Source organism: Ursus maritimus, unplaced genomic scaffold (assembly GCF_017311325.1).
Source record: "Ursus maritimus isolate PB19 unplaced genomic scaffold, ASM1731132v1 scaffold_12, whole genome shotgun sequence".
Lineage (NCBI taxonomy): Eukaryota > Metazoa > Chordata > Mammalia > Carnivora > Ursidae > Ursus > Ursus maritimus.
Window position 1 is genome coordinate 2,628,365 of NW_024423564.1, and position 20,126 is coordinate 2,648,490.

The 20,126-nt window shown below is 44.6% G+C and overlaps 1 long non-coding RNA gene across 4 annotated transcripts; it reads right to left on the reverse strand.

Moving 5' to 3' along the window:
- Positions 1-215: 215 nt before the first annotated feature.
- LOC103667548 lies at positions 216-20,120 on the reverse strand. Of its 4 annotated transcripts, XR_005834001.1 has the most exons (4): positions 19,677-20,120; positions 8,575-8,654; positions 8,081-8,271; positions 216-1,957 (listed from the first exon to the last, which is right to left on the reverse strand). It is a non-coding gene; the product is annotated as an uncharacterized LOC103667548 (long non-coding RNA). The 4 variants fall into 4 exon arrangements; XR_005834000.1 differs by lacking the exon at positions 8,081-8,271 and having other exon boundaries at positions 8,575-8,651; XR_005833999.1 differs by lacking the exon at positions 8,081-8,271.
- Positions 20,121-20,126: the final 6 nt, after the last annotated feature.

The following is a 20,126-nucleotide window of genomic DNA, read 5'->3' on the forward strand; positions in this document are numbered from 1 at the left end:
GGGGATTTAATCTGAGTCAATTTGGCTTCTCCAGCTCCCCCTCCGCTGAGTCCAAAGGTCTGATCAGCGTTTCCAGTGGACCCGCCAGCAGCTCTGCCGTCTGAGGGCCCGAGCTCCACCCCAGGGGGACCGCGGGTGCGACGGAGGATGGTCTGAGCCTCGCTCCCTGAGCTGCCGCTCCTGGGTCTTGGGGAAATAAAGGAAGAGCAACCAAATGAGAAGAGCAAAGGCTGTTTATTCAAAGCTTGCTACAGCAAGGGAGTCAGTCAGCCGTGGTCACTTGTTTTCAAAGAGACTCAAGGGCAGGCAGAGGGGTGGGTAAGTTTTCTTTATAGCAGGAAAAAGGACAGGATTCCGATGTGCCTTCTCTGGAGGCTGTCGACGGCGTGGGGAAGCTGTAAGGCGGGTCCCTAGAAGCTGGGTGTCCTGTGTGACTGGCCAGGGGCGCGGATTTGACTTTCTCTGGTTGGCCCTAAGTTGCAGTATGGACAAAACTTAGGGAAGTTGTCAGTGCTGGCCACTTCGAGCCAATTGTTCCAGAAAGTTAGTGTTTCGCTTTCTGAATTGTTACTAGACATAGTCTGCTTACAAATGTGACCTATGGATCGCCTGGGTGTTTTCTTGTTGATGACGAGTTGGTTTGCGGGTCGGAGTTCTGTTTTTCCACGTGCTCTGGCCACTGCCTGGGTGTCAATCCCTTAGTCTACGGTGCAGATCAGTCTCTCCGTGGCTCCTCCTTCCTTCCCTTCAACATGCGAACATCCCGCGGCGGTCGAATCGTCACGTATCTGATTTCCCTCATTCAGCCCCTCTCCGGCCCAGGCCTTCGCTGCGCGAAGAATCACGGTGAGCGGCGCAGGCCGGGGAGCAGGCCGGGCGTCGGGCGGGCCGTACACGTCTCCCAGGACTGGCTCCGCAAGGGGATTCTCAGCTGGAAGGCTCTGTGGTCCGTGAGGGGTTTCAGGGGCGGGACTGCTATAGATGGGAACTGGGGAGAGATGGGGGAGACCTGAGGCGGGGGCAGGTGGAGGGGCCCAGGTTAGCCCTACTCCCTGCGTAGAGCCGCGGGGAGGCGGACGTGGCGCGTGAAGGGGCTGGGTGAGCTGTGAAGGCTTCGGGAATCGCCTGGAAAGGGCCTCTCGCCTCAGAATGCGGAGACGGAGCGTACTTAGGCAGCAGTAGTAATAATCATACCAGAGCGGCGCCTGGCTGGCTCCGTCGTGGAGCATGTGCCCCTTAATCCCAGGGCTGTGAATTCAAGCCCCACGTTGGAGCCTACTTAAAAAGTTAAAAACGAACAATACTTTCACTGCGTCGGAGTCACTGCTCTGAGCCTGCCTAGAACCCCTACCACAGTCCTGTTACCATCTCCACGGGGCAGGTGAGATCCTTGGGGCGCAGGCCAGATGGCGCCCTAAGCGCCGGAGGGGGCAGAATGCTAGTCTGCAAGATCAACGCCCTGCACCCTCCGCTGCTGCTTCCTGATTCGAGGTCCTCGTCCGTGATGTGCGCCCGACGCGTCACGAACAATTAGCTGGAATAAAATCGGCGCTAAGTGCGAGGCATGGCTCCAAGCATTTGCAGGTATTAACTCCTTTAAGCTTAGTATGGGCCCGTTGAGGGGAAGAACGGTGATTATCGTTTCCATTTTAGGGAGGAGAAAACTGAGGAGCTACGTGGCACAGCCTCTGTCCCTGGAGTCTGCACCGACCACTGTCAACAAGCAGGGCCACGGCTCCCTCCACCGAGCCCGGAGCCACCCAGCGCTCCCGGCGAGGGGCCGGCCCCGAACGGGGCTCCTCGCCTTTCTGGACGCTCTCCCCAGAAAAACATGCCCCCGCACACACGCCGACTCCCCCGCAGGAAATTCAGGTACCCCCACGGGCCTTTCCACGGCAAGTGGGCGATGGGGGAGGACTTCGGGGGTGAATGTTTCAGCCAGGGGATATTCTCTAGTCTGGAACAAAAGGTCAACAAGAAGTCAAAAGACTTTGAATTCTAAAAGACTTACTTTATTGAGAGTTGACATACAATTCCGTAGCTACTTTTATTTACTTTACAGAAAGCAGCTTCTCCGGGACGCCTGGGTGGCGCAGTCGGTCAAGTGTCTGCCTTCGGCTCAGGTCTGGATCCTGGGGTCCTGAGATCGAGTCTCCCGTCAGGTTCCCTGCTCGCGGGGGGGGGGGGGTCTGCTTCTCCCTCCCCCTCTGCTCCTCCACCCCCCCCACTTGTGCTGTGTCTGTCTCTCATATAAATAAATAAAGTCTTTTTTTAAAAAGATTTTTTAATTCATTTATTTGACAGAGAGAGACACAGTGATAGAGAGAGAGCACAAGCAGGGGGAGTGGGAGAGGGAGAAGCAGGCTTTCTGCCGAGCAAGGAGCCCAATGCGGGACTTGATCCCAGAACCCCGGATCGTGACCCCCAGAAGGCGGACTCCTGACTGAGCCACCCGGGTGACCTGAAATAAATAAAATCTTAAAAAAAAAAAAAAAAAGAAAGAAAGCAGCCTGTCCTTAGAGTCCCCATCTTTGGATCAACTTAATTACCCAGCATGTCTCACACATCTAGCCAGCTGAACACTGCTGGAGGAACTCTCATAATTCTGCCGATTTATGCCAATGCACATTTATGGGGTCTAATCCCAGACGGGAACACAACTTGGCAGCTCTTCCTTGTACCAGATAAACAGTCACACCCATGCTCACGACGGCCACTCCAACCCATCCGCAATGACTCTTTGAGCTTTAAAAGTTTTCATGTGTTAGAAGTACAACTGCACAAATTTTAATTCACATCCGCCAGAACTTTTATCCAGTTTCTCCCTCTACTTGGGCTCTTGACCTTTTATTTTGTTTATTTGGATAATTATTGATTTAGAGGCTATCATGCCTGGCGCTGGGCTGGGCTCTAGGACCCTACCATGGTCTCTGTTCCCGTGGAGTTTACAGCCCAGAAAGAAAGACTATCATTCCACAAATAATCACAAATATGATGAGGGACACTTAAAGGAAAGTAGAGAGATTATCAAACGTGTTGATGTGGAGGTTTCAGGAAGGCCTCCCTGAGGAAGTGGCATTTCAAGCTGAGTCCTGAAGGATGCTATGTCAGTTTGGCATGCTTTGGGCTGCACACAACAGAAAATCTAACCAACAGTGAAACCACAAGGATGTTTATTATTTCCTTAAGAAGCCTGGAAGCCGGGACACCTGGGTGGCTCAGTCAGGCGTCTGCCTTCGGCTCAGGTCATGATCCCAGGATCCTGGGATTGACCCCCGCATCGGGCTCCTTGCTCACTGGGGAGCCTGCTTCTCCCTCTGCCTGCCTCTCCCCCTGTTTGTGCTCCCTCTCTCTGGCAGATAAGTAAATAAAATCTTAAAAAAAAAAAAAAAAAGAAGCCTGGAAGCAAAGAGTTTCAGGGCTTTTAGGAGGCTCAACAACATGAAGAGCCATGAGTTGATATCACTACAATTTTCTTGGTTTTTCCCTCAGTCTAAGAGGGTTGCCATAGATTCAAGTGTGACTTCCTTACATAACATCATCTCAAAGCACAAAGAAGAGAAAGGGCTCTGGTTCCCAAGCAGCTCTCTTTCAAATGGGCACAAAAATTCATCCACAGATTCCCAGGAGTTTTCCTCTTGTGTCTTTTCTCCCAAAAGTGGGTCATATGCCCACCTCAGGCATAGAGAGAAGGGGTTACCATGACTGACTTAGACCAGTCAGGATTGATCCCATAGAACAGTGACCCTACTCTAACCTTCCTGAAGATCTTGCTGCCTACTGGATCCCTCAAACGAGAATCAAAGGGTCTACCAATTCTGGATATGGACGCCTAGATAATAAATAATAAATAAACCTTCATACCAATAAAAACAAACTTTTAAAAGTCATCTTAAAAGAATCAGAGAAGTAACAAGATTTGAGGAATTGATGAATTGAGATGCTGAGATACTGAAGAGGATGGGAAAGTGGAGACATGAAGCCTCCTCTGAAAGCTGCTTATGCTTTGGGGCTTTGTTCTGGAAAAGGCTGAGCTGCAATTCTGGAAGCCTCCAGGGGCTAGGGTGGAAATTTCAAAGTCAGGTGGTTCCGACTGCTAGTGCCCTCAGGAGCTGGCAAAAGAGTAAGTTCTCTTTAGAGGAAGACAACATTATCTTGAACGTCAGGGTATTTCTATAAATAATTTTCTAAAACAATGTCCAGATAACGCAAGGATATCAGACAGCACGAATAAGAACAGTAGGTACAATAGGTAACAGAAATAGACTCACAGGGTCTCCAGATACTGCGATGACCAGCATAGATTACAAAACAATTATGCTTGTTATGTTCAAGGAATAAAAGCCAAGAATGGAAAATTTGGTTGGGAAATAGAAATTTTTAAAAACGATACTGTAAATGTTAAACAGGAAAAAAATGTAAATTCTGAAACTTAAAACACAATAACCAAAATTAAGAACTGAGAGCTAGAGATAGTAGAAAGGAAAATTAATGAACTGGAATATATAGATCAGAAGAAAATACCCAGAGGCGCCTGGGTGGCACAGCGGTTAAGCGTCTGCCTTCGGCTCAGGGCGTGATCCCAGCGTGATGGGATCGAGCCTCACATCAGGCTCCTCCGCTATGAGCCTGCTTCTTCCTCTCCCACTCCCCCTGCTTGTGTTCCCTCTCTCGCTGGCTGTTTCTATCTCTGTCGAATAAATAATAAATAAAATCTTTAAAAAAAAAAAAAAAAGAAGAAAATACCCAGAATGATGCATAATGGAGTAAAAACAAAGAAAATGCAGAGGAATGGGTAAGAAACATGGATGTCGCAATAAAAAGGTCTAAGAAGAGGTCATAAGGAAAGAATGGACATAGGCAATATTTGAAGAAAAAAATGGCTCAAAAAATTTCCAGAATTGAGGAAACACATTAAATCATAAACCCACTGCCTTATATATTAGTGAAATTGCAGAAAACCAAAGACAAGGAGAACATAGTAAAACAGTCAGAGTAAAACAGACAAATTACCTTTAAAAGCCACAACGCTCAGAGGACCCACATTTCCCTATTTCCAAACTTACTGCGGAGCTACAGTAATCAAGATGGCCTGGTGTTGGCGTAAGGGCAGACACACAGGTCAACGGAGAATTCAGAGTCCAGAATAAATCTTCACGTTTATGGTCAACTGATTTTCAACACCGGTGCCAAAAATTCAACAGGGAAAAGATAGTCTTTTCAACAAACAGTTCTGGGACAATTGTATATCCACATACAAATAAATAAAAGTGGACACCTACCTCATGTAATAAACAAATATTAACTCAAAATGGAACAAAGACCTAAGCGTTAAGAGCTAAAAATATCTTAGAAGAAAAAAAATCTTAGAAGAAAACAAACATAGAAGTAAATCTTTGTGAACTTAGGTTAGGCAATGGTTTTCTAGATAGGACACCAAAAGCATAAACAACTAAAGAAAAAATAGATTAATTAGACTATATGAAAATTTAAAGCCTTTGTGCTTCAAAGGATCCCATCAAGAAAGTGAAAAGAAAGGGCATCTGGCTGGCTCAGTCAGTAAGGCAGGCCAGGCAACCCCTGATCTCAGGGTCATGAGTTCCAGCCCCATGTTGGGGGTAGAGTTTATTATTTATGATAATTGACCATATACTAAGCCATAAACTGGTTTCAACAAATCCAAACGGTTAAAGTCACTCAGAGCTATTCTTTAGCCACAATGCAATTATGCTAGAAATAAAAAACAGAAGGACAGCTAGAGAACCCCACGTGTTTGGAAATAAAACAATACAGTTTTAAATAATTCAGAAATCAAAAAAAGTTTTAAATAATTCATGAATCAAAGAAGAAATTATAATGAAATTACAAAGTCTTAAATAATTTTAAAACACTACATACCAAAAGTTGTGGGATACAAGCTATTCTCTTGATGGAAATTTACAGCCTTACATAGTTAAATCAGAAAAGAAGAAAATACAAAAATTAATGAACTAAACATGCATCAAAAAGTAGAAAAAGAACAGCAAATTAAACTTGAAATTAGAAATAAGGAAATAATAAAAATAATTGGAAGCATACATACACACAATAGAATAAAAATAAAACAAGTTGGTACTTTGAGAAGACTAATAAAACTGATAAACCTTTGGTGAAATGAAATAGAAAAAAGAGAGAGAGAGAGAAGGCTGGAATGAAGCCTGTCAGGAATGAAACACAGGGCATTTCTACAGTCCCTGCAGATCTTCAGAAGAAACCAAGAGAACTTTAAGCTAAAGCGTTGGAAAATTTTTATGGAATGGATAAATTCCCAAGGGGAAAAAAGACAGTTTATAAAATACCCAAGAAGAAATAGGAATTCTGAATAGACCAATAACTCCAAAGAACTGAAACCCTAGTTTAAATTTTTCCTACAGGGGCGCCTGGGTGGCTCACTCAGTTAAGTGTGTGCCTTCAGCTCAGGTCATGAACCCAGGGTCCTGGGATCGAGTCCCGCATGGGGCTCCCCACTCAGCAGGGAGTCTGCTTCTCCCTCTGCTCCTCCCCTCACTGGTGCTTGCTCACTCTCTCTCTCTCAAAATAATAAAAAGGAAGGAAGGAAGGAAGGAAGGAAGGAAGGAAGGAAGGAAGGAAGGAAGGAAGGAAGGAAGGAAGGAAGGAAGGAAGGAGGAAAAAATATTTTCCTACAAAGCAGGTTCCAGGCCCACATGGCTTCATCAGCAATTTCTGTCAAATATTTATGGAAGATATTAAGTCAATATTGTACAAACTCTTTCAGAGAAAAGAAGTAATTACTTTTGCCAACTCATTTTGAGCTTAGTACAATGTACTGTAAATATATGTATTTTTAAAATTTTCAAAGAAAGGGAACATGGAGGAATAGGAGGACCCTAAGCTCACCTTGTCCTACGGATACAACTAGATGTAAATAACCTGAAACTTTCTATATATTAATGTTTTGACATTCTAGAAAAACCTTTCCTGGCTTGGGAGAGACAATTCTGAAGAGATGGCAGAGGGCCCGGCTGGCAGCGTCATCCACGGCCGTCCCTCCTCTGTCCGGCCCTGCATCCCAGGAGGCAATACTACTCTGCCTTCATCATCCCAGGGCCAGGTGCCAGGCAACTAGGGACCAACCCTGTAGCCCAAAGCCGGCCACAATTACTCAAACTAGCCAGTCCTAAACCCTTCCTGCCTCGCCTTTTCCCCAGAAACCCCAATAACGGCCCAAATCCTCCCACATCCCACTATCTCTGTCTCCTGACTGCCGTGGTGTCTTTCCAATGTGTCTCTGTAATTTTTTTTTTTTAATCAGCAAAGATGGGTTTTTGTCTCCTGTTTCTAGGACCTGTGTGTTTTTTGGGTTTTCCTCCCCTCTGCTCTTTTCTGTCTCTTCTGTGGACTGACCACCTCATAAAAACCACAAAATATGTAATCTTGATACCAAAACCTGATACACTATGAGGAAGGAAAATTATAGGTAAACCTCATTCATGAACAATGACACAAAAAATTCTAAAGAAAATATTAGGAAGTTAAATTCAGCAATATGTAAAAAAGAATGCTACATCATGTCCAAGCTGTGTTTATTGTGATTTAGTAATGCACTGTTTAACTTTTTAAAATATCGATTAATGAATTCACCACATTAACAAGCCAAACAAGAAAAATCAGAGGTCATCTCCATAGCTGCAGGAAAAATATTTAATAAAAAAACCCTGAAATATATTTACGATACAGAACTCTTAGCGAGGGCGCCGGGCTGGCTCCGTCGGTAGAGCCTTGTGACTCTTTATCTTAGGGTCGTGAGTTCAAGTGCTATGGGGTCAGAGATTACTTAAAATTAAAATAAAACAAAACTCTTAGTGAACTAGTACTAAAAGGGGACTTTCTTAATATGACAAAGGGTACTACAAAGCACCAGTAGCAGACGTCACGCTAATGGTGAAATGTTGAAAGCTTTTCCTTTGAGATCAGTAATTTATTGCTATGTGGCAAATTATCTCAACACTTAGTGGATTAAAACAACACATATATATTATCTCACGGATTCTGTGCATTAGGAATTTGAAAGTGGCTTAACTGAGTGGCTCTGGCTCTGGGTCTCTCATGAAGTTGCAGTCGAGAAGTGAGCTGGGGCTGTAGTCATCTGAAGACTTGAGGGGGGGCAGAGGATCCCTTCAAGGGCGCTCACATGACTGTTAGCAGGAGGCCACAGCTCTTTACTTGTTGGCTGCAGTCCTCAGATTCTCTCCACATGGACCTCTCCTAGAACTAGTTTCGGAGAGAGAGAGGCAAATGCCCCCATGTCTTTTATGTCCTAGTCTCGGAAGTGACATACCCTTACTGCTACCATACTCCATTGGTCACAAAAACAGTACGAGAGGGGACTACACTAGGGTGTGAAGACCAGTAGGAGGTACGGACCTGGAGGGCCATCTTGGAGACTGGCTACCACAATCAGGAACAAGACAAAGTCAGGATGCCCTCTCTCTCCACTTCCCATCAACATTACTTGGAGGTCTATCCAGGGTAGTAAAAAAGAAAAAGAAATAAAAGGCAAAATGATTGGGGTACCTGGCTGGCTCAGTCAGTACAGCATGTGACTCTTGATCTCAGGGTCATGAGTTCAAGCCCCACACTGGGCATGGAGCCTACTTAAAAAAAACAAAGCAAAAAGATTAGAATGAAGAAACAAAACTATTGATATTTACAGAGAAGGACTGTGTGCATAGAAAATCCCAAGGACTCATAGCTAAGACACATCTTTCCCTCTCACAGCCAACCCCAGGACGCCCGAGCGTCAGCTCTCATCCTGCAGTTCTTCACAAGCCAATTCCACGGAGAGACGTTCCCCTGAGGGGGAGACAGAGGTCCTCCGGGATCGGCAACGTTGCTCTGAAAGAGTGGAAGCTAAGTCAAAAAAGACAGGAAAGGATAAATCTTCAGATTAAAAAAAAAAAGTCTTTTTTAACAAATATTTTACTTATTTATTTGACAGAGAGAGGGAGCACAAACAAGGGGAGCAGCAGGCAGAGGGAGAGGGAGAAGCAGGCTCCCCACCGAGCAGGGAGCCTGATGTGGGGCTCGATCCCAGGACCCCGGGATCATGACAGAGCCGAAAGCAGACGCTTAGCTGCTTAGCCGACTGAGCCACCCAGGTACCCAAGAAAAAGTCTTAACATAAAAAAGAAGTAAGAGCAAAAGAGACAGTTACATAAGAAAAAAAAAAAGGACAAAACCAAACCAAACAAACCCAAGAACGGTCCGTGAATACATCAAAGGGAAGGAAGAAGGGAAGGAAGACCCACTAGAGAACGGAGACACTGAAAATGAAGACGTACAGAGGAGACAGGGAGCCAAACCTGGGACATTTTACACCCCCCTGTTCAGTGGTCCTCGCACCTCCCTTCAAAATAGTTTATACACTACTTGCTAAATGCATGTTTTAGTAGCCCTAGAAATGAAATTTTAGGGTTTTTTTAGTAGCTGAAAACAAAATTTTCAAGAGGACAAAATTCTACCTCACCTCATGATTTTTTACAAATGTAGATAAATGTAAACTTGGTTTATTATGAGGCTGTTGATTTGATCTGTACAACCATAAATTAGGAGCACATTGAATTAAGGGAGACTTTTGCCTTTTCTGGATATTTTATATACACAGAGTCATACAACATGAAGTCTCTTGACGTCTTTCACTGAGCAGAATGGTTCTGACGTTCATCCATACCATAGCATGTAACTGTATTTTGTTCCTTTTAATTGTAGTTCATTGTATGGACAGACCACATTTTGTCTGTCTGTTCTCCAGTTGATGGACACTTAGGATGTTTCCAATTTGGTTTCCATTTTGGTTACTATGAATAAGGTTGCTAAGAACATTTGTGTGTGGGGGCACCTGGGTGGCTCAGTCAGTTAAGTGTCTACCTTCGGCTCAGGTCATGATCCCAGGGTCCTGGGATCGAGTCCCCCGTTGGGCTCCCTGCTCAGTGGGGAGCCTGCTTCTCCCTCTCTCTGCCTGCCACTCACTCTGCTTGTGCTCTCTTTCTCTCAAATAAATAAATAAAATCTTAAAAAAAAAGAACATTTATGTGCAAGGCCTTACGTGGCTATGTTTTCATTTCTCTTGGGTAGATGCCAAAAAGTAGAATTGCTGGGTCATATGGTTAAAGTATGTTTAACTTTTTGAGAAACTGTCAAGTTTTCCAAAGTGACTATCATTTTTTATTCCTGCCAGCAGTGTCTGAGACTTCCCATTTCTTCACACCTTGCCAACAAATGTTGTTAATGTCTGATGTTTTTATTATAGCCATTTTGGCGGGTGTGACAAGGTTTGCACGTGGTTTGGATTTGTACGTCCCTATCATTAATGATACTGACCATCATCGTATGCTTTTATATCTTTTTAGGCGAAATGTCTATTCAAACCTTTTGCCCATTTTTTGATTGGATTGTTTCTTTTCTTTTTATTGAGGTGTAAGAGTTCTGATAGTCTCTTCTGGATAAACACCCATGTTGTTTTTCAGTAGAATCGTCTCTCTCTCTTTTTTTTTTTTTTTGAGAGAGAGACAGAGAGAGCAGCACAGGGGGAGGGGCAGAGGAAGAGGCAGAGAGAGAATCCTACGCAGGCTCCATGCCCAGCTTGCAGCACAATGTGGGGCTCGATCCCATGACCCTGAGCTTTGACCTGAGCCAAAATCAAGAGTTGGATGCTTAACCGACTGCGCCACCCAGGCGCCCCTTTTAGCCACTAAATTTAGAGTAATTTGTTACAGCAGCCACGCTAAACGAATACAGATAGTGTTAGTCCAAATATTTTTTAAACTATTTTTTAAAGATTTTATTTATTGATTTGAGAGAGAGAGACAGCCAGCACGAGTGGGGGTAGAGAGGCAGAGGGAGAAGCAGGCTCCCCACCCAGTGGAGAGCCAGGTGTGGGACTCGATCCCAGGACCCTGGGATCATGACCTGAGCTGAAGGCAGACGCTTAACTGACTGAGCCACCTGCATGCCCCATCCTGCCTCCTTCTTATGAAGACCTTTGTGATTTACATTTAGGGTCTGTTCAGATAATCCAAGATAATGTCCCCATCTCAAAGTCCATACCCTTAATCACATCTGCAAAGTCCCTTTTGCCATGTAAAGGTAACACTCACAGGTTCCAGAAATTAGGACCTGGATATCTTTGGGGGCCATTCATCAGCCCACCACACTCTCCAATACAAACAGAGTGCAATGTGAGTCACAAATACCAGCCACATTTATAAGTCCAAATATTTTAGTAGTCACATTTTAAAAAGTCAAACATGGAATACTACTCAGCCATCCAAAAAATGAAATCTTGGGGTGCTGGGTGGCTCAGTCAGTTAAGCAGCTGCCTTCGGCTCAGGTCACGATCCCAGAGTCCTGGGATCGAGCCCCGCAGCAGGCTCCCTGCTCAGCGGGAAGCTTGGTTCTCTCTCCCACTCCCCCTGCTTGTGTTCCCTCTCTTGCTGTCTCTCTCTCTGTCAAATAAATAAATAAAATCTCTTAAAAGAAATGAAATCTTGCCATTTGTGATGACATGGATGGAACTAGAGGGTATTACGCTAAGTGAAATAAGTCAATCAGAGAAAGACAATTATTTGATCTCACTCATATGTGGAATTCAAGAAACAAAACAGAGGATCGTAGGGGAAGGGAAGGAAAAATAAAACAAGATGAAATCAGAGAGGGAGACAAACCATAAGAGACTCTTAATCATAGGAAACAAACTGAAGGTTGCTGGGGGTGGGGGTGGGGGGATGGAGTAACTGGGTGATGGACATTACGGAGGGAACGTGATGTAATGAGCACGGGATGTTATATTAGACTGATGAATCACTGACCTCTACGTTCACATTATGTGTTAATTAATTGAATTAAAATTTAAAAAATGAAAAAAAATTTTAAAAGTCAAACCCAAAGAATACAAAAACACTAATTTAAAATGATATATGCACTCCTATGTTTATTGCAGCATTATTTATAATAACCAAATTATGGAAGTAGCCTAAGTGTCCATCAAGAGATGAATGAGAGGCACCTGGGTGGCTCAGTCAGTTAAGCGTCTGCCTTCAGCTCACGTCATGATCCCAGGGGCCTGGATTGAGCCCTGCACCAGGCTCCCTGCTCAGCAGAGTCTGCTTCTCCCTTTCTCTCTCCCTCTGCCCCTGCCCCGGCTTGTGCTTGCGGGCATGCTCTCTCTCTCACAAATAAATAAAATCTTAAAAAAAAAAGAATATTCTGTAAAAAAAAAATAGATGAATGAATAAAGATGTATGTGTGCATGGGTGCGTGAGCGCGCACACACACACACACACACACACACACACACACACAGAGGAATACTACTCAGCCATAAAAAAGAACGAAATCTTGCCATCTGCAAAAACATGGATGGGTCTACAGAGTATAAAGCTAAGTGAAATAAATCAGTCAGAGAAAGCCAGATACCATGCAATTTCACTCACATGTGGAATTTATGAAACAAAAATGAACAAAGAAAAAAGAGACAAACCAAAAAACAGACTCTTTAAAAAAATTTTTTTAATTATTTTGGGGGGGGTGCAGAAGGAGAGAGAGAATCTTAAGCAGGCTCCACACTCAGCACAGAGCCCGACACAGAGCTCTATCTCATAACCCTGAGATCATGACCTGAGCCAAAATCAAGAGCCAGACACTTAACTGACTAAGCCACCCAGGCACCCCCCAAAAAACAGACTCTTAACTACAGAGGACAAACTGATGGTTACCAGAGGGGAGGTGGGTGGGAATGGATCAGATGGTATACTTATCATGATGAGCACTGAATAATGTCTAGAGTTATGAATCACTATATTGTACACCTGAACCCTTATCGTACACTATAACCCTTATGCTAACTATACTGGAATTAAAAAAAAAGTCAAATGAGACAAGTGAAAATAATTTTAATAATCTACTTCATTTAACACAATAAACCCCAAATATCATGTCAACATGTAATCAATACAAAAATTATTAACGAGATATCTGAGATACCTTGCACTTTTTCATGCTGAGTCTTTGAAATCTGGTGTTCTTTACTTAGAGGACATTGCAATTGAGACCAGCCACATTTCAAGTACTCAGTACCCACAGTGACTGGTGGCTACTGTATTGGACAGCACGGCCAGCTACTCAGCTGGAAAGTCATTGGAATAACTATTCAGAAAAGGATTACAACAACATGGGCTTTCTATTTTTAATACTTACATAAAATAATTTGTACAGACTATTCCTAATGTTTGATACTGATCATTAAACAATGGCCAAGACGCTCTTGAAAAAGGACTAAGTGGGAGGACTTGCCTTATAGACAACAAAATTTGTTACGAAGCTGCAGACTGGGAGTGCCTGGGTGGCTCAGGTGTTAAGTGTCTGACTTCGGCTCGGGTCGTGTTTCCAGGGTCCTGGCGTCGAGCCCTGCACTGGGCTCCCTGCTCAGCGGGAGGCCTGCTTCTCCCTCTCACACTCCCCTTGCTTGTGTTCCCTCTCTCCCTGTGTCTCTCTGTCAAATAAATAAAAAATCTTTGGAAAAAAAAAAAAAGGAAAGAAAAGCTACAGACTGTGGGGACACCTGGGTGGCTCAGTTGGTTAAGCGTCTGACTCTTGATCTCAACTCAGGTCTTGATCTCAGGGTTGTAAGTTCAAGCACCATGTTAGGCTCCACGCTGGTAAAAATAAAAAGAGTAAAGCTACAGACTGTGTAGTATTGTGCAAGGATGAACAAATAATAGAACAGAGGGTCCAGAATTAACCTCTGCAAATATGGACACTTGATTTATGACAAATGTGACTCTGTGGAGCAGTGGGGAAGTCGCAGCTTCTCCACAAATGGTGCTGGGAAAACGGAATCTCCAGATGGAAGATCCCTACCTTCCAGTATAAATAAAAATCCACTCCAGGTGAATACAAGTCTTAAATGAGATAGGATGAAAGTGACAGAAGATTTTTTAAAACCAATGGGGGAGGGGGGTGCCTGAGTGGCTCAGTGGGTTAAGCATCTGACCCTCGGTCTCAGCTCAGATCTTGACCTCAGAGCGGTGAGCTCAAATCCTGCGCTGGGCTCCTCGCTGGGCGTGGAGCCTACTTAAAAAAAAGAGAGAGAGAAAATGGAAAAAGCACTAGACATAATGACCATTATATCCAATTTAAAAACATCTTTTCATCAAAGACACTGTTAAGAGAACAGGCACAATATTTCTAATATATTACCTGCCCAAGAGTTCATATCTGGAAGAACTACAAATCAATACGGAAAAGTCTAACAGAAAAATATGCAAGATACTTAAGTAGACATGTCACAGAAGATATCCAAATCATCACATGACAAGTGTTCAACCTCATTTATACACACGGAAATGCAAATTAAACCCAATACAAACAAACTCACCAGAATAGCTACACAGAAAACCTTAAGAGTTGGTAAGACTGTGTAACAAGAACTCTCAAACCCTGTGGATAGGAGTAAAAATTAGTACAACCACTTTGGCACTCTCTAGTTAGGCTGAAGAGACTCTGACCCAGCCATTCAACTCCTAGCTGCCCTGTACGCCCAACAGAAATACATGTAATTTTTAAAATTTGAGCATATTTGGGGCGCCTGGGTGGCACAGCGGTTAAGCGTCTGCCTTCGGCTCAGGGTGTGATCCCGGCGATCTGGGATTGAGCCCCACGTCAGGCTCTTCCGCTGTGAGCCTGCTTCTTCCTCTCCCACTCCCCCTGCTTGTGTTCCCTCTCTCGCTGGCTGTCTCTATCTCTGTCGAATAAATAAATAAAATCTTTAAAAAAATAAATAAATAAATAAAATTTGAGCATATTTGAAATAGCCTAAAGTTGGAAACAAGCCAAATATCCATCAACAGTAGAAGAGAGAAATTGTGGTATATTTCTCAAATGGAATCCTATATGAAAATGAATAAACGACGGTATATGGAATGACATGAAATGCGTGCTTAAAAAGCCAGACATACAAAAAAAATGTTCTAATTCCATTCTTAGAAAGTTCAAAAATGGGTAAAATTAAGTGACTGTGCATTCTTCACAGTAGTGAAAAGGTGGAAACCTCGTGACCATCTATCAACAGATGAATGGATAAACAAAATGTGGTCTATCCATACAACAGAATATTATTCAGCCATAAAAAGGAGTGAAGCTCTGAAACACGGGTGAACCTTGCAAACTTTATGCCAAAAGAAATAAGCAAGACACAGAAGTGCTTCCAATTATTGCAGTTCTTACGAGAGGTTCCTAAAATAAGCAAAGTCATAGAGACAGAAAGTGGATGAGAGGTTACCAGGGGCTGGGAGGAGGGGGGCAATAAAGCTTTTATAAAAAACCCTAAATGGTTGCTACATTTGTGGTGAGCATAGCACAGTGTATAAACTTGTTAAATCACCACGCTGTACACCTAAAACTAATGTAACACTGTGTGTCAACTATACTAAAAATCTTTTTTAAACCCTAAATGGTTGTTTTAAAAAAAAACAACCACCACCAAAAAGACACCTGGGTGGCTGAGTCGGTTAAGCATCTACCTTTGGCTCAGGTCATGATCCCAGGGTCGTGGGATCGAGTCCTGTGTGGGGCTCCCTGCTCAGCAGGGAGTCCGCTTCTCTCTCTCCCCCCTCTCTGCCGGCTGCTCCCCCTGCTTGTGCTGTTTCTGTCAAATAAATAAATAAAATCTAAAAAAAAAAAAATCACCAAAAAACAACCACCAAAACCCCTAAATGATTGTTTTAGGATTCATATTTAGGTGGTAAAAATAGAAAAAGCAGGTAAATGATTATAATAAATACGACGGGAGGAGAGTCGTCTCTTCGCAGGGGTGAGGAGTCTGAACACAAAGCAGCATTCTGCAGGGCTTTTGGGTGGTTGCCGCGAGGAGTTTCACTTTAGAATCATCCACTGAACTATACATTTATGTTCAGTACAATTTTTAAATGTGTGTTATTTTACACCATGCTTTTTTTTAATTTAAAATTCAGCAAGACTGAAGTATTGGATTGGGGGAGGATGGCTTGTTGAGTAGCAAGAGGCCTCTACCACAGGGGTACAGAGCTTACCCGTCTCACAGAGAGGGGAAGAGAGTTCTTTCAGAGGACAGCATGTGAAAGCCCCCACGTACAAAAGAATGTGGTGAACCCGAGGAACTGAAAGGTAAGCAGCTGAGTTCTGAGGGGGCCTAGAGAACAAGAGGGAAGAGGTATGTGTGATGAAGTCTGAGGACTGCAGAGGCCAGACAGTGGGAGGCTGGGCAGCCAAATGGGGGTGTGTCAGACACTGTCAGAAGGGAACAGTGGGATATCGCTGAGATAGATAGAAAGATGTATATGTGTATTTTTTAGAGTGAGAAACAGAGAAAGAGAGAGAGAGAGAGAGACAGGGGGAAGGGGCAGAGGGAGAGTGAGAGAATCTGAAGCAGGCTGTACACCCAGTGCGGAGCCCTATGCAGAGATTGATACCAGGGCCCTGAGTTCATGACCTGAGCCAATATCAAGAGTCGGACACTTAACCGACCGAGCCACCCAGGCGCCCTATCACTGAGGTATTTTAAAGCAATGAAGTGGCCTGATCACACCAGTCAGCAGGTCATTCTGCCTGGACTGTGGAGAATGGATGGACAGCACCAGGGGACCAGTTAGGAAGCCATTTCAAGAATCGTGAAGGTTGGTGGAAGATGGGACTAGGGTGGAGACACTGGAGAGGTGAGGAATACCGTGTCCTCGTGCCTCATGTTCACTTCACAACTCTGTTCAACTATATGCAGCACTATCTTCCTTTCTTTTTTTTAAGTTAAAAATATTTTGTTCTACTGTGTATCCTATGACATACTGTACCTTACCGGAGAAGCCTGCACATACATTTTGGGTACAGAGTTACGCACACAAGACAATGGCCAATGTACTTTCTGAGTGATTTAAGGGATTTCCAAAGGTTATATTGACTATGTCACTGTTGCCCCATGTACTGACTTTAGAACCTAACCTTGGTGTAAGGTACAAGCCCACTGTTGATGGATTTAAGAGATCCTTAGATGTGGTGACCGACTGGAATAGAAGGCAGAAGGAGAACGATTCACTGAAGAGTGATATTCCCAGATCTCTCGCCTGAACAACTGACTAGGTGGCGGTTCTGCTTATTGAGACGGGGCCCGCTGGGGCAGGCGCGGTCGGAGGGTAGAGATGATCGCTTATTTTTCTCAAGATTTTATGAAAATTTTCAAAACTGCAGAAAAGCTGACAGACTGTATAGTGAACATCCGTATACTTACCACGTAGGTTCTACAACTCGCTTACTGTTCCATTTTCTTTTTCATATCTTCCCACATACCCAGAGGAGTTCATTTTTGAATAAGCTGAATTTATGGTGTCTAAGAGACTTTACACGCTACTAGGCTAGAGTACAGAAGTACATTTAAAGAGCAGGCTGCGGGGCGCCTGGGGGCTCAGTCGGTGAAGTGTCTGCCTTCGGCTCAGGTCATGATCCCAGGGTCCTGGGACCGAGCCCCGCGTTGGCTCCCTGCTCAGTGGGGAGTCTGCTTCTCCCCTTGCCTCCTGCTCCCCCTGCTTGTGCTCTCTCTCTCCCTCTCTCTCGATCTCCCTCTCTCTCTGGCAAATAAATAAATAAAATCTTAAAAAAATATAAAGAGCAGGCTGCACATGCTGCCTCCTCTTCCTCACCTCCCATTCATACTCCATTCCCTAGAATGGGGCTGTTTTTTAAAAAGTTTATTTTTAAGTGATCTCTACACCCAAAGTGCTTGAACTCACGACCCTGAGATCAAGAGTCACATGCTCTTCAGACTGAGCTAGCCAGGCACCCCTAGAATGTGGCTCTTTTTTTTTTTCCTTAAGATTTTGTTTATTTATTTGAGAGAGAGAGAGAGAGAGAGAGATCGCGCACGCAAGGTGTGTGTGGGGGAAGGCAGAGGGAGATGGAGAGGGACAAGCAGACTCCCCACCAAGCAGGAAGCCTGACATGGGGCTTGATCCCAGGACACTGATATCATGACCTGAGCAAAACGCAGACGCTTAACTGACTGAGCCACCCAGGTGCCCCTAGAATGTGGCTTTTAACATCTTCCTTCTGAAGATGCTTTCACTAAGGACATTGACCACTGAGGACTCCAAAACTGAACTCATTATCATCCTCCTGTAAAACCTGCTCCTCCTTCTGGACATTCTACCTTACAGATACCTAAACCTCAAATTCGGGAGTCATTCTAAGATATCTTCAGCAGCAAGCAGGGTCTGTCAATCCCATCTCTTAAATATCTTTTTTTTTTTTAAATCTTTAAAGATTTTATTTACTTGACAGAAAGAGAGCAAGCGCATAAACAGGGGGAGCAGCAAGCAGAGGGAGAGGGAGAAGCAGGCTCCCCACTGAGAAAGGAGCCGGATGCGAGGCTGGATCCCAGGACCCTGGGATCATGACCTGAGCTGAAGCCAGTCACTTAACCAACTGAGCCACCCAGATGCCCCTCTTAAATATTTTTAAAAGATATCGTCTCCCTCTTCATCCCCTGTACCATTAAAGTTCTGGATCACAAAATTTCTCAAAATTTTGATATCAAAGAACTACAATTTCAATCTCTGAAGTAGTCCCCGTCTCTATCCTTTCTCTGGCGTATCTACTCATGTCCACCTGTCTATCCATCTAATTTACTTCTTTAAAAAAGTCTGTTCACTGGGGCACCTTGGTGGCTCACTGGGGCACCTTGGTGGCTCACTTGGTTGACCTCCTGACTCTTGATCTCAGCTCAGGTCTTGATCTCAGGGTTATGAGTTCAAGCCTTGCGCAGGGCTCCAAGCTGGGCGTGGAGCCTACTTAAAATAATATAAAGTAAAATAAAAAAGTCTGTCACATCACTTTTCATTTACAATTTCTTTTTAAATTCAATTAGCCAACTTATAGTGCATCATTAGTTTCATTTACAGTCTTTTAGAGGTGCTTCTACCCAGGTTGGCATGACTTCCATAGTCCTTCAAGATCTGCCAGAAAGCATGACTAAACCTAAATTTACAACCTCATCCCTAGTTACTCACCCACACCATTTTTACCACTTAATGGCACTTCAAACAAACCAATCACGCTGTTTTGCTTTATTGCCTCCTCCACGAAGACCTCCCTGAAAGCTAGGCTAGGTGGCTCCCACAGAATCCTGAGAATATATCTATCATTCGATATACAAGTCTCCACAGAGATAAAAAATCCTCGAGGGCGGTGTTTTAGTCTTCTTTATGGCCACAATATTTAGACTAACCACTTAAGAATACTCTGCCTAACACAAAACAGACCCTCTGTTTACTTTAGGGGAACTCTGCATACATCCAGTGCTTTGTACACTCTTTCCATTCTTGCAAAATCCTACTCGAAACCTGAATTCCTTCCCGAAACTTCCTGGGTCCCTCCAAGTAGTTAGGGGCTCTGACTCCTTTATCCACTGCCCCTGAGCTTAATAAATTACATCTTAATATTTCACCTATACAACTAACTGCCGTAAATGTTAACACTTTCCCCTTTTCTTGGTAACTAATAGCAATCCTATCCATGCTTCTGGGCTCAATCCACAGCCAACTACCCTGATCCCTAGAGAGAATTACTTCTTTTAACTCTCAGCTCACGATGCTTACCATCAAAGTCTTTCATTATCGCTGCTTACTACCGCTGTCCCGGTGCCCTCCCGGTCCATTCCTTGGACTGTAACCTTCTAGGGCCTGGGAGGGCGGTCCTACCTGACTCCCCCACCAGCACTTGGAGGCGCCGCGCTTGGCAAATGCAGCTGTAAAGCATCTCCGGGAAGCTCCCGAAAGGACAGAGCCCTTTGGAGATGTCCCTGCCGGCGGCTCCGCCCACCCCTCCACCGGCCGCGGCTCCGCCCCCTCCCCGCGAGCTCAAGCCCCACCTCAGGCAACGGCGGCAAGCGTGTGGGAGGGGTCGGGGAAGAGTGGGCGCGGCCCCTCCCAGCCCAGGCCCCGGGTCCCCGCGGCCGTCGGAGGATCGCGAGACCGCCGCCAGACGCCGCGCAGGCGCGGTGACGCTCTTCGAGCCCGTGACCCAAGCGCGAGGCGGCAGGGGCCGGC